Source organism: Furipterus horrens, unplaced genomic scaffold (assembly GCF_987537825.1).
Source record: "Furipterus horrens unplaced genomic scaffold, mFurHor1.1.pri manual_scaffold_3, whole genome shotgun sequence".
Classification (NCBI taxonomy): domain Eukaryota; kingdom Metazoa; phylum Chordata; class Mammalia; order Chiroptera; family Furipteridae; genus Furipterus; species Furipterus horrens.
The window spans coordinates 135,803,500-135,818,171 of NW_028327173.1; positions in this window are offsets into that span (position 1 = coordinate 135,803,500).

The window sequence follows — 14,672 nt, forward strand, 5'->3', positions numbered from 1 at the left end:
GAAAAACAGGCCAAGGAAATGAAAGACAGAAAGAAAACTGAGCTAAGAACATTAATAGACAAGTTATAAGAAAAACTAAACATCTGGTGAAAAATCAAAGCTTAGTAACTAAGCAATGCAAATTAAAATAGTAATAATTTTTTGCTTATCTAATTAGGAAAGAATTACAAAATAATTATACTTGATTCAGTGTAGCCATTGGGAAAATGGCATTTTCACATCTTGTACACAAAAGTCCTACAAAGATGGGGGCAGGAGGTATAAAAGGAGTCTTACCTAGTCACCAACCACACCAAGAAATTTGGACAAGTTTATTTCTTATAGATTTGTTACAAAAATGAAATCTTAGAAATAATGTCTAGCACTAATTTGGGGATTAGTTTAAAAAGGTACACATTTTTAAACCTATAAAGCCTTTAAAGCTATGACACAGGATTACATTTTGCCACATAGAAGAACGTTCACCAGGTATATGAGGTATATCTGGAAAAGTCCAGCCATCGTTAATATAATGAAAACAGTTTGCATGACATCAATATAACCTGGAAGCCAAGGAGAGTGGACTGGAATACACATGTGTGAACAATGATGACTTCACTGTACTAGTCAGTGGAGGTTGTAGATGCCGTTGAGTGAGCATGTGTACTGTGTGGCCATTGCATTCAAAATGACTGAATGAGTACAGCAATAAATCTCCACCTAATTTGCGTTAAGCTTGAACATTTCTTCATGGAAACTACTCAGGTGATTTAGAAGGCCATAGCTATGGGTAGCTGGTGACTGGCAGCTTCATAACAACAATGCACCCACTCATGAACCATGTCTCGTGCAAGAGTTTTTTGTGAAACATCAGATCACACAAGTTACTCAGCCATTCTACAGCCCAAATTTGGTGCCCTGAGACTTCCCACTTTTCCAAAAACTAAAATCACCTTTGAAAGGGAAGATACTTCAGACCATTAATGAGATTAGAAAAATATGATGGGCCAGCTAATGGCGATTGGTAGAACTGTGTGAGGTCCAAAGATGCCTACTTTGAAGGGGACTGAGAAGACATTGTCCTATGTACAATGTTTTCTGTATCTTCTTCAATAGGTTTCTAGTTTTTTAAGTATATTTTATCGATTATGCTGTTACAATTGTCCCAATTTCTTTACCTTTTGGTCCCCTCAGCCCAGTATCCCCCTTCCCTCCAGCAATCCCACACCCTTAGTTCATGTCTATGGGTCATGCATGTAAGTTCTTTGGCTTCATCTTTTCCTATATTATTTTTTAAGTATATTCTATTGATTATGTTGTTACAGTTGCCCCAATTTCTTTACCCTTTGTTCCCCTCAGCCCAATACCCCCATTCCTTCCAGCACTCCCACCCCCCCTTAGTTCATGTCCATGAGTTATGCATATAAGTTCTTTGGCTTCACCTTTTCCTATATTATGCTTAACTTACCCCTGTCTATTTTGTACTAACCAGTTATGCTTCTTAATCCCTGCACCATTTCCCCATTTCTCCCCCTTCCTCCTCCCAGCTGATAACCTTCCAATGATCCCCATACCTATGATTCTGTTCCTATTCTGGTTCGCTTATTTGATTTTGCTTTAATTTTTTAGATTCTGTTGTTATTAGTTCTGAGTTTGATGTCATTTTAATGTTCATAGTTTTTATCTTCTTTTTCTTAAATAAGTCCCTTTAACATTTCGTATAATAATGGCTTGGTGATGATGAACTCCTTTAGCGTTACCTTGTCGGGGAAGCACTTTATCTGCCCTTCTATTCTATATGATAGCTTTGCTGGGTAGAGGAACCTTGGTTGTAGATCCTTGCTTTTCATCACATTGAATACTTCTTGCCAGTCACTTCTTACCTGCAAAGTTCCTTTTGAGAAATCAGCTGATAGTCTTATAGGCACCCCTTTGTAGGTAACTGTCTGCTTTTCTCTTGCTGCTTTTAAGATTTTCTCTGGCTTCCGGCCAAGATGGCATGCTGCGTCTCCCTCCAAAACTAAGGGGGAATACAACTACCTCAAAACTAGAAACAACCAGAAGTTCCAGAAAATCAAACTGCATGGAAGACCAGCAAACAAAGATATAAAAAAGAAATACTTATCCAGATAGGTAGGAGGGGCGGAGCCGGAGCAGAGAGGATGTGGTGTGGTGGCAGTAGCAGCAGCGGCAGCGGCAGGCTGGTGGAAAGACCACTTACATGTTTTAAAGGGTCAGGAGGGACACCTGGGGAGCATTCCCAGCTCCTCACTGGACCTTGCAGCTCACGGTCCCAGCACCGGGGAAAAAAAATCAAGCCTCATTGCTTCTGACTATGCAGACCAGAGGGGATTGGGGTGGAGGAAGAAACTGCCAGTCTCAGCAGAGTCTGCTTGTTTAAAGAACCCCCATGGTCCTAGAACGTCTGCAGACCCACCCACTCTGGGAACGACGGCCAGGGCAGCAGCTAGAGGGGTGCCAGTCTGTGCGGAAGTGGGAGAGGTGCCTGGAAAAGGGGCAAGTGCTGGGCTGGTGGCACTGTTCCCTCTTGGACCCCTCCCCCATATACAGCACCACAACATGGTAAAACTGGTTGCCCTGTACTGACGAATCCCTAAGGCTCCGCCCCTTACAATATAACAGGAGTGACAGCTCTATCTGGGACACAGAGGCAAACAAACACAGGAGCCTGTCAGAGTGAGGAGACAGAGAAGTATGGCTCAAAAGGGGAAACAGATCAAAGATCCAGTGGGAGAACTAAGCGAGAAGGAGATAGCCACCCTAACAGATGAGAAGATAGACAACCTAACAGACGCAGAATTCAAAACACTGATGATAAACATGCTCATAGGCTTGACAGATATGCTTGAGTGCGACAGACACATAAGAGAAGTGAAGGCTATGCTAAGTGAAACAAAGGAAAATCCACACGAAACCAATGGTGAAGGGAAGGGAACTAGGGTTCAAGTCAATGATTTGGAACATAAGGAAGAGAAAAACAGTCAACCAGTACAGAATGAGGAAGTAAGAATTGAAGAAAATGAGGAAAACTTCCCAAATTTTGCAAAGGAGATGGACATACAGGTCCAGGAAGCATGGAGGGTCCCGGGCGAGCTGGACCCAGAGGGGATCACACCAGGACGCATCATGACTGAGATGCCAAGGTGAAAGATAAAGACAGAGTCCTGGGGGCAGCAAGAGAGAGACGGAGAGTTGCCTACATAGGGGTGCTTATAGTACTGTCAGCTGATTTCTCAGAGGACACTTTGCAGGCAGGAAGGGACTGGCAAGCAGTATTCAATGTGATGAAAGGCAACTGGCAACCAGGATTACTCTATCCAGCAAAGCTATCATTTGGAATGGAAGGACAGAAAAAGTTCTTCCCAGACAAGGTGAAGCTGAAGGAGTTCATCATCACCAAGCCATTATTATATAAAATGTCAAAGGGACTTACTTAAGAAAAACAAGATTAAAACTATGAACACTAAAATGACAACAAACTATCAACAACTGAATCTAAAAAATAAAAACAAAATCCAACTAAGCAAACCAGAATAGGAACAGAATCATAGGTATGGGGATCATTTGGAGGGTTATCAGCTGGAAGAGGGGAGGGAGAGAAATGGGGAAATGGTGCAGGGACTAAGAAGCATAATTGGTTAGTACAAAATAGACAGGGATAAGTCAAGAATAATATAGGAAAGTGTGAAGCCGAAGAACTTATATGCATGACCCATGGAGATGAACAAAGGAGGGTGGGATTGCTGGAGGAAAGGGTGGTACTGGGCAGAGGGGAACAAAGGGTAACAACTGTAACAACATAATCAATAAAATGTACTCAAAAAAAATTCTCTCTTTATCTTGAACCTTTGGCATTTTAATGATGATGTGTCTTGGTGTGGTCCTCTTTGGGTCTAGTTTTTTTAGGACTCTCTGTGCTTCCTGGACTTGTATGTCTATTTCCTTCACAAAATTTGGGATGTTTTTCTTCATTATTTTTTCACATAAGCTTGCAATTTCTTGCTCTTCCTCTTCTCCTTCTAGCACCCTTATGATTCAGATGTTTGCACGTTTAAAGTTGTCCCAGAGGTTCCTAAGCCTCTCCTCATTTTTTTCAATTCTTGTATTCCTATTCTGTACTGGCTGACTGTTTTTTCCTCTTTATGTTCCAAATCATTTATTTAAACTCCAGTTTCCTTCCATTCACCATTGGTTTTGTGTGGATTTTCCTTCATTTCATTTAGCATAGCCTTCACTTCTTCCTTTCCACATTTGTTGTACTGTGGAAGATATGTACTTGCATATCTGTCAAGTCTGTGAGCATCTTTATCACTAGTGTTTTGAACTCTGCGTTTGTTAGGTTGGCTGTCTCCATTTCTATTAGGTTGGTTTTCTCCTCATCTGTTTTATTGGCTATCTCCTTGTCACTTAGTTCTCCCACTGGAACCTTGATCTGTTCCCTCTTTTGGGCCATACTTCTCTGTTCCTCAACTTGACAGCCTCCTGTGTTTGCGTCTGTGTCTTAGGTACAGCTGTCACAGCTGTTACATTTTAAGGGGCGGAGCCTTAGATATTCAGGAGTATGGGGAGACTCGTTTCACCACGTCATGTCACTGTATATGGGGGGGGTCTGAAAAGGAACAATGTCACTTACTCAGAACATAACCTTTTTCCAGGCACTTCTCCTGCTTCCCCTATGGGACTGGCACCTCTCTAGCTGTTGCCCTTGCCATGGTTCCCGGAGTGGGTGGAACTGCATATGTTCTAGAACCATGGGGTCCTCTAAACAAATGGACTCTGCTGAGACCAGCAGTTTCTTCTACTGCCTTGACCCCCACTTATTTTCACAGTCAGTAGCAATGGGGCTTTGTTTTCCCTGGCACTGGAACCGTAAGCTGCATGGATTGGTCTGGGGCTGGAATAGCTCCCCAGGCATCCCTTCCTACTTTTTTAAATGTGTGACTGCGCTTTACACTGGCCAGCCACAGCTGCTGTCGCAGCCACCACCGCCTGCACACTGTGTTCTCTCCACCCTGGCTCCACTCCTCCTACCTGTCTGAATGAGTATTTCTTCTTTATATCTTTGTTTGTTGGACTTCCATGTAGCTTGAATTTCTGGAACTTCTGGTTGTCTCCAGTTTTGAGGTAGTTGTATTTCTTCTTAGTTATGGAGGGAGATGCAGCGTGTTTGCTACACCACCTCTTGGCCAGAAACTATTTCCTCTATTTTTCATATTACATGACTGGATATCTTCTGGAAAGACCTCATATTTAAGTCAAAATCAGGTTGGAGAGCAGTATACAGTCATGCACAGCTTAACATCAGGAATACATTCTGAGAAGAGTGTCATTAGTTGATTTTGAGAACATCATAGGTGTGTCTACACAAAACTACATAGTATCGCCTAGTACACACCTAACAAAACAACACAAGATTAAATCTAGTACAAGAAAAAAGGATGCAATCAAGAGACATGATAAATGTGAGGTGTATAAGGCAGCTGAAGGCCTAATATGCATATTGTTTTATAACAATCTTTTTTTTTAATTTGTAGGTAGAAAGAGCACATGCAAAAATAACTTCCTATAGAGCTTCCAAAACGTCCTTCAAACAGTGATATTAAGGCAGCCCTGAGGATGTCCAGGATCCCGCAGTAGCACATGGCCTCCCACTGGGCCAAGAGCAACTATATTGGTGACTGTCTAGAGCAGCATCAATGGGGGAAGTGGCCCAGCACTGGCCAAGAAGAGCTGCATTTGTTGGTGACATATGGGGCCCAGGGAGGAGATGGGAAACGGCCTACTTCAATGTCCCAACATCCCAGATGAGCAGAGTTGTAACTGACGGAAATGTAATAAAGCAGTCCAAAGTAGATGTAAGCAACTGTGGATATTGTGAAACATACCAGTGTCTTATTAGCACAAATACTATAATTTTTATTAAAATGGAATATAAAACATTAAAAACTTGCATGCTCCATCAACTCTCATATAGTCTTCTCTTTATCCAGATGTTGTCTCTTATCCACACCCTCTGGGAAATAGACTTTTAGAAATTTTTATTACAAAATACACAGGCAAAAAAAAATGCACAAAACATAAATGATCAGTTTATAGGATATTTATGAGGTAAATGGTCAAAGTGCCCTCTCTGCTCTCCAGGCCAGAGTTTATTACTGTTGTGACTTTTGTGATAACTACTTCCTTGCTTTTCATCTTAATTTCCCACCTATGTATGCATTTCTACCCATGTAGTTTCATTTTTGCCAGTATTCAACTTTATATAAAGAGAATTATACTGAATGCAATCTTCTTTTTTAAAAAAATATGTTTTATTGATTATGCTGTTATAGTTGTCCCAATTTCTTTTCCCTCTGCTCCTCTCCACCCATTGATCCCGCCTCCCTCCAGTTGTCCCCTCCCCTTTTAGTCCATGTCCATTGGTTGTGCATATAGTTCTTCTCAACATCTTCCTGTCTACTCCACTCCCTCCTACTATGCTTCTTAATTCCTGTACCATCTCCCTCCCTTTTCCCCTTCCCCCTCCCCACTGACCTCCCCTCAAAATGTTCCCTATACCTATTATTCTTTTCCCACCCTCATTGCCTACTTAGTTTGCCTTTGTTTCAATTCCCTAGCTTCTGCTGTTGGTTGTTGTGATACAGTTTTCATTTTAATGTACAGTTTTTATCCTCCTTCTCTTAAACAAGTGCCTTGAACATTTCATATAACAGTGGTTTGGATCTAATGAACTCCTTCAGTTTTACTTTGTCCTGGAAGCACTCTCTCTGTCCTTCTATTCTGAATGACAGCTTTGCTCAATAAAGTAATCGTGGTTGTAGGTTTTTGATTTTCATTTCTTTGAATATGTCTTGCCAATCTCCTCTTGCCTGCAGAGTCTCCTTTGAGAAATCAGCTGATAGTCTAATTGGGACCCCTTTGTACATAATTCTTTTCTTCTCTCTTGCTGCTTCTAAGATTCTCTATCTTTAATTGTTGACATTTTGATTATAATGTGTCTTGGTGTGGTTCTCCCTGAGTCCAGTTTTTTTTTTTTGAACTCTTTGTGCTTCCTGGACCTGTAAGTCTATTTTCTTCCCCAAGTTAGGGAAGTTCTGCTTCATTATTCTTTCACATAATTTTTCAATTTCTAGTTGTTCTTATTCACCTTCTAGCAACCCTATAATTCAAATGTTCATTCGCTTATAGCTGTCCCAGAGGTTTCTGAGCCTCTCCTCATATTCCTCACTTTTTGTTTCCTCTTTCTGCACTGGTTGACTGTTTGTTGCTTCCCTATGTTCCAATTTGTTGATTTGATCCCTGGTTTTCCTTTTCTCACCATTAGTTTCGTATGTGTTTTTGTTCCTTTCAGCAGTACTAGCCTTCATTTCTTCCCCGTCTTGTTCACTATCTTTTGTTAATTCTGTAAGCTGCCTTATGACCATAGCTCTGAACTGAGCCTCAGAAAGATTATCTATTTGTTCATTGGTTAATTCATGTTTTGCTTTTTGGTCAGCTGCGTGATTGGTATTTCAGTCATGATTCCTACCATCCTGACCATTTTCAATTATCTTTCCTTCTTGGGCGGGGCTGTCACAACTCCTACACTATCAGGGGCAGAGCCCTGTGCACTCATCACTACTGGGCAACTCTTCTCACCATACTGTGGTGCTTTGTGTGGGGGCGAAAGTCCAAGATGGATTCCTGCCGTTCACTCTCTGCTGAGAGACTGGGAGCCTCCTCCACTGTCCCCACGCCCTCCGGGCCTCACAGTCTGAGGCAATGAGGATCTGTCTTTCCTGTCATTGGAATCGTGAGCTGACGGGTTTGGACTGCAGCCGAAGGGGCTCCCCTAGTGCCTCTCACCTCCCCTTAAATACGGTTGTCTGTGCTTATTGCAGTCCCGCCGCTCATCACTGCAGCTGCCCCAAGCAGCACAGCTTGGTCTCTCTGTCCCGGCTTCACCCCTCCTATCCTACCCATCTGGATGAGCACCACTTGTTTATAACTTCATACGTTGGACTAACATGTAGCTTTATTTTCTGGAACTTCTGGTTATTTCTGGTTTTGTGGTAGTTGTAGTTCTTCTTAGTTGTTGAGGGAGACCTCAGTCTTGGACAGAAGTCAGTCTGAATGCAACCTTCTTGGGTTCTTTCTCTCAGCATCGTGTTTGTGAGTTTCATTTGTGTAGCTGTATGTGTCAATAGTCATTCATTTTCATTGCTATGCATCCATTATATGCATGTGCCACAATTTGATTATCTGTGCTTCTGGTGATAGACCTTCCAAGTGTTTCTAGTTTGGGGCTATCATGAGTAATGCTGCTATGACCTCTTGGACATGTGTCTGATGGAAATTTACACGTGTTTCTCAAGGGTATATACCTAAGAGTTGGGAAAGGACCAATCTGGTGACTGCAACTAGTATCTTACTGTGATTTAAATGGGTGTTTTATCTACTGAGAGTAACACCGTTTCATATGTTTTGGCCACTTGGATTTTCTTTTTAGAGATAAGGCTGTTCAAACCTTGCCCATTATTCTATTGACCTGATTATCTTTTTCATACTTTGGATCTAGGTGCTTTTTAAGCATCTTTGTCTCCTCTACAGATTATCTTTTATTTCTTTTTATTTTAATAGATCAAATTCATCAATCCTTTTTTTATTCTTGTTTATTCTATTACATTGTCCCAGTTTTCCCCCCTTTGCCCTCCTCCATCCCCCCAACCCCTACCCTCAGCTCCACTCCCACAGTCCATTCCCACACCGTTGTTTATTTCCTTGGGTCATTCATACATGTTCTTTGGCTACTCCCTTCCCCACTTTTCCATCATTCCTCCCCTCCCCCACCTTTTCTCTGGCAGCTGTCAGTCTTTTCCCTGTTTTTATGTCTCTGGTTCTGTTTTGCTAATTAGTTTATTTTGTTTATTAGATTCCTCTTATAAGTGATATCATGCATATAGTATTTGTCTTTCATTGCCTGGCTTATTTCACTTAGCATGATAGTCTCCAGTTCCATCCATGCTGTTTATCTACTGATGGGCCCTTAGGCTGTTTCCATACTTGGCTATTGTAAATAGCACTGCTATGAACCTCGGGGTACATAAGTTCTTTTGAATTGGTGTTTCAGGATTCTTAGGCTATATTCCCAGCAGTGCAATCCTTTTTTATGATTGGTATTTTAGGTATAGTATTTAACATTTTTACCTATCATGAGAATAGTCTTACATTATATTTTCAAACCTTTATTCACACTTGGATCTACAATTCACCTAAAATGGGTTATTGAATAAGGTGTGAGGTAAGCCAAGTTTGTTTTCTACAGGGAAATTTGTGTGGTTCTTGACACAGGTGGTTGTTCTGACCTGGTCACACATGGAAGGTAATTTCCCATACCTAGTAGCATTTAGATATTAGTTCCCATGTCTATTCTCCCCCTCCAACTCCCATGCCTTTACTCTATATAATTCTTCAGCACCTGCCAAGTAGTGTGGGAATCCATTTCATCTTGCAGCCAGCCACCCAAGATGCCTTGTATGTAAGTTGCCCTCAATAAACTCTCTTAATCACCAAATAAGTAAATAAATATAAATACATAAATATGTCCATATATGTCTGTATCTGTCCAAGTGGGTGTGGGATCTCTATTCTGGTCCATTAGTCCATGTCTCTATGTCCCCATCAATACCTCACTATCTCATTACTATCGTTTTATTTGCTAAGGCAAGACCCTATTTTATTTTCATTCCTCATGAGTTGTTGGCCATTTGTTTTCCACATATATTTAGAGTCCATTAAGTTCTATCACTTATCTCTTGGGTGCAATGAATCTATAGATCACTTTTTAGAGAATTAACATTTTTTAAATGTTTTTTATTCCAATCCCACAAACAAAGAATATCTTTATATTTAGGGCTACTTAAGTGGTTTTTAATATTAATACAATTTTATAATTTTTATCATAAGATCTTGCACATGTATTTTAGCTTTGCATTTAGTTATTTGACGTTTCATGCCAAAAAATATTAACTTTTTTGGACTGAGCGTCGGCCTGCGAGCTAAGTGTCGCTGGTTTGATTCCCAGTCAGGGTACATGACTAGGTTGCACATCAGGTCCCCAGCTGGGGGCACAAGTGAGAAGGCAACCACACAGTGATGTTTCTCTCCCTCTCTTTCTCCTTTCCCCTCTCTCTAAAAGTAAAATAAATAAATAAACAAATAAATGAATAAATATTTTTAATAAATATTAACTTTTTCAAATTTTTATTTTCTATTTATGTATACATAGAACTGTGATTAATTTTTAAATATGTTTTGTCTCTAGCAAGTTTGTTAAGCTACCTTTTTAACTGTAATAACTTTTCTATGGTTTCCTTATCATTCTCTATGTACATATTATATATAAATTCCTGTCCCTATATCTTTCATTTCTGTTTCCTGCCTAAATGCACTCGCTAAAATCTATAGCATAATATTGAAGAGAAATGATGATTATGGCTATTTATCCACGTGTCCTTGTATTGTTTCATTCTCAAACAAAAAGCATTCAACATTTCACCATTAAGTATAATGATCGCTGTGGCATTTTTGTGGATACCTTTTATCATATTATAAAGACATTCTTTTCTATTCCTAGTTGTCTAAGACTTTTTTTTAATGAATGAGGATGAATTTTAGAAAACACTTTTTGTGTTTTTTGCTTCAATTAAATAATCATGCAGTTGCTTCTTTCATCAACCAATGTGATGTGTTAACAACAATTGAGTGTCCAATGAAAAGCCCCCCATACGTAGTCATGATATAATATCTTCTTACTGATTGATTTTGTTTGCATCAATACTCAAGTGAGATGGGCCCATAGCATTTCTTTCCCATATTATCTTTATTGGGTTTGACATTAAGGCTTTACTAGTCTCATAAAGGAAATATGTAGTATCTACTCCTCAGAAGAAATTGTATAGCATTCTTTGAATACTTTGTAGAGATTTCCAGTGAAGGTATATGAGCCTCTGGTTGTCTTTGATGAAATATTTTTTTATAATTAAATCAACTGATTTCATGTTTGCAGGAAAATCCGAACTTCTTGAGTATGTTTCATCAGTTGTCGTCGTCGTCGGCAGCCGTCCGTCTCGAGAGACGATGGTGTAGCTTCTTAAGAGCTGAAGCTACAGAGCCTGGGCAGGGTCAGTTGTATTTTCTAGAGAATTGTCAATTTTATGCTGATTTTCAAAATGACTGGCTTTCCAATACTTCTCAGGTAACATAGATAAGATTTATATATATATAAACATATATACATATATCTCCCAGATACAAACCTTTTTTCAGTTGTTGCAAATACCTTTGCCCAATTCTTAGCTTTACTTTTCACTATATTAATAGTGTCTTTGATAATCAGAATTTCTGAATTTTTACATAGATCAATTTATCCACTTCTTCCTTTATAATTATAAATGGTTAATGTTTTTATGTCTTGTTTAAAATAATTTCCCTACCTTAGGTTTATAAGGAATTCTATATTATCCTTTGAAGTTTTATTTTTAACTTTAAGTTAATTAATTGGAGATATTAAATAGTCATTTTATCTTTATTCATTTATACCCAACAAATTTTGCTATGCATTGTTTCCATCATTATTAATTATTTGAACTTATTTTTATTTTCATTATGATTTTGACTTCGGTGATTTATTTAACAGTCTATATCTTTATTTTTAAAAATATAGGAATTTTCTGCTCATATTTTGGTTATGAGTTTCTAGCTTAACTGTATTGTTGGATCACAAATGATGTAAAATTTCAATCCTTTAAACATTTTTTAAGACCTAACCTGTGGTCATTATTTTGTAAATATTCTACATGTGATTGTAAAGGGTGTAATCTGCCCTTGTTTGGCAAAGTGTCCTATATATACTAATTTTTTCATCAGCTATTTGTAACTTCTACATCATTATCAATCAATTTATCAAATGTGCCTAGAAAATTCAAATGACTATGAAGTTGTTTCTTCCTAGATATCATTCACTCATTGCTGCTACTGAGAATTCAGCCTTTAATCACTATTCAGTTGAAAGTCATCTATCCTTCTCTAGTAATTTCTCTTTCTTAAGACTTCTGCCATTTCTTTATGACATTGTTTTCTAAGTATATATTTTTTATTTCTTAATTTTCATTTTATTAACCTTCTCTAACCATCAATTGGAAGTTGTCCATTGGGTTGTTGTTGTTGTTTTTTTTTTAATTAATACTTATCTGAGGATATGTTTTTTGATTTTGAGAGAGAGAGAGAAATGTAGATGTGAGAGAGAAACATCGCACTATGACTATGATTGGAGACCAAACCCTCAAGCAAGTATGTGCCCTCACTAGGGATTGCACCTGCAACATTTTGATGTATAAGACAATGCTCCAAATGGCTGAACCATGCAACTATGGTTATTGTTCATTAGGTTTGAAAAAAATCTCAGCTACTATCCATTGCCCCTTTTCCTATTCTCTCTTTTTTCTTCCAGAATTCCTTTTTAACAAATGTTCAACTGTCTAATTATATTACTTTCTATATTTTTGTCTTTATGCCTCTCTGTGCTCCATTCTTGACACCTTTTTCTGAGCTACTGCACATTACAAATTCTCTTTTCATCTTTGTCTAATCCTTATTAACTTTATCCACTGTGACTTTAATTTTGCTTATTACATATTTCGCGTTATATTTAATTCTTTTTCAATTAGCATGTCTCTGTTTAAAATTTCTTGTTACCTGCAGCTCTTTTTAAGTTTACTTTTATAACAACATACTTGTTTTTTAATCTGTAACAGATTATTTTCATAATATTATCCCAATAATTAAAGGTTTATTTTGCTGTACTCATTGTCATGGTTTCTTAGTCAGGGTGCCTTACTTCTTTGTTTGCTTTTTGATATTATTAACTATATACTTGCCATTATTATGAAAAAATAATTTTTAGGTATGATTCAAATCTGGAACTAAGTGAATTTCCTCTAGATTTGCATTCGATCCTGCCAGCTACTTTGGGAAACATCCATAATCACAATAATGCAACTTAAGGTCTGAGCTTCCCAGAGAAGTTCAACTAATTCCAATCTTTCATGAATTACTTGCAAGCACTAGCCCCTTACTCTTCTTTGTTACTTTGAGGGTGCAGACTTTTCAGGTCCCAGCTTCCTGCTGGGAGAGCCCCTGATTGGATCTTAGGTGAATTTGGTTTTGTTTTCTTCTCCCTTAACTTTACATGGCCATCAAACCAGAGGTTCAAATATTATGGGTTCAGTAAATGCCCTAAAAGAAAGAGCTACCTAACTAGACTACCATTATGCCTCCAGTTTTGACCTTGGCAGTTCTTTAAAGCTTTGAAGGTTAGACATTTTAAACAGGTCTGTTTTTGATTGTTTATAGTGAGAAGGTTGTCATGCAATCCCAGGACACTCTTAGTGAGATCACCTCTCCATATCTCTATTCAGATTATTGGGTGCACAGTCTTTACTCCCATTTTCCCCATATGCAGGCTGTTCTTTATCTTTCTATGTTTAAATTAGACTAATGTTTTTGCAACAAAATTAAGTTTTAAAAAACTTTAAGTAACAATAAATAAAAATTATTTTATTTATTGCTAAGGCACTAATACTACTATTTTTTCTCCTTATTTTTGCACATTTCTTTTCAGATGTGTAAATATATATATATCATGATGTTGCCATCATAGAACATGTATTAGAGAAGGAATTTAATTCTTTACATTTCTGAAAATAAATGAAAACTTCTGTATAGTTTTATAAAAGGAGAGGTGCCTAAATTTTCAGAAGATTGAGAACAGTGTTAATTACAATTATGATATTTTTACAAAAATTATACTGAGTTATAGTGTTTTTCTGTGTATACAGACATTAGTCAAACTAGTTTTAAGTGCATATCATGAGCCGTTGTGTTACCCTGTAGTACTTTGCCACGTCTTACTCTCAATGTTGGGTGAGTGGTTGCAGTTCTTTGGATCTACGTGTTATAGGTAGCGCAGCAAGGATGTACCTCCTTCTTAAACCTGCTTGCCCTACCCCACCCTGGGCAGAGAATCAGGACTGGTTGATAGCTCTCTTAAATCCTGGATGAAATAGGATCTTAATATGTTTTTCAGCCAGGCTATGACAGCTCTCAACAAAATCAACTCACTAGGTCTTTTCTGCATGCAGGAACATTCTGAGACACAAAGGCCTTCATCCTGATAGGAAATAGGCAAATAGAAGTCTTCACCTGTGTCATAATTATTACTGAGAATTTCTTTGGGTTCAGGTGGCCTAAGAAAGTTACCATCAGTGGCACAACCTTGTTCTTCCATTTTCCTTCTCTGTCAATGTTTTTCACCCATTCAGGAGAGAGAGCTACTCGATCTGCCTTGGCAGCTTCTAGAAAGAGGTGGGAGCAGCCAGGGGTTCAACAAGCAGCCAGGGTCCAAAACAGTGAGGACAGGCAGGCTTTGATCTCAGAGCAACTGAAAATGGAAGCTGTGGGTAGCTAGCAGCTTTCATGCCTTATTTAGATACTGTTGACTTGGGTGGGTTTGGGCTTCTGAAGCACCAGGCCCAAAGCTCCTCTCTTTGTGCCCTGGTTCCCATTTCCACTGACAGCACTGACTCAACAGCTGTGGGAGACTCAGTGTTGGCTTAGATTACCCTCTCTTCTCC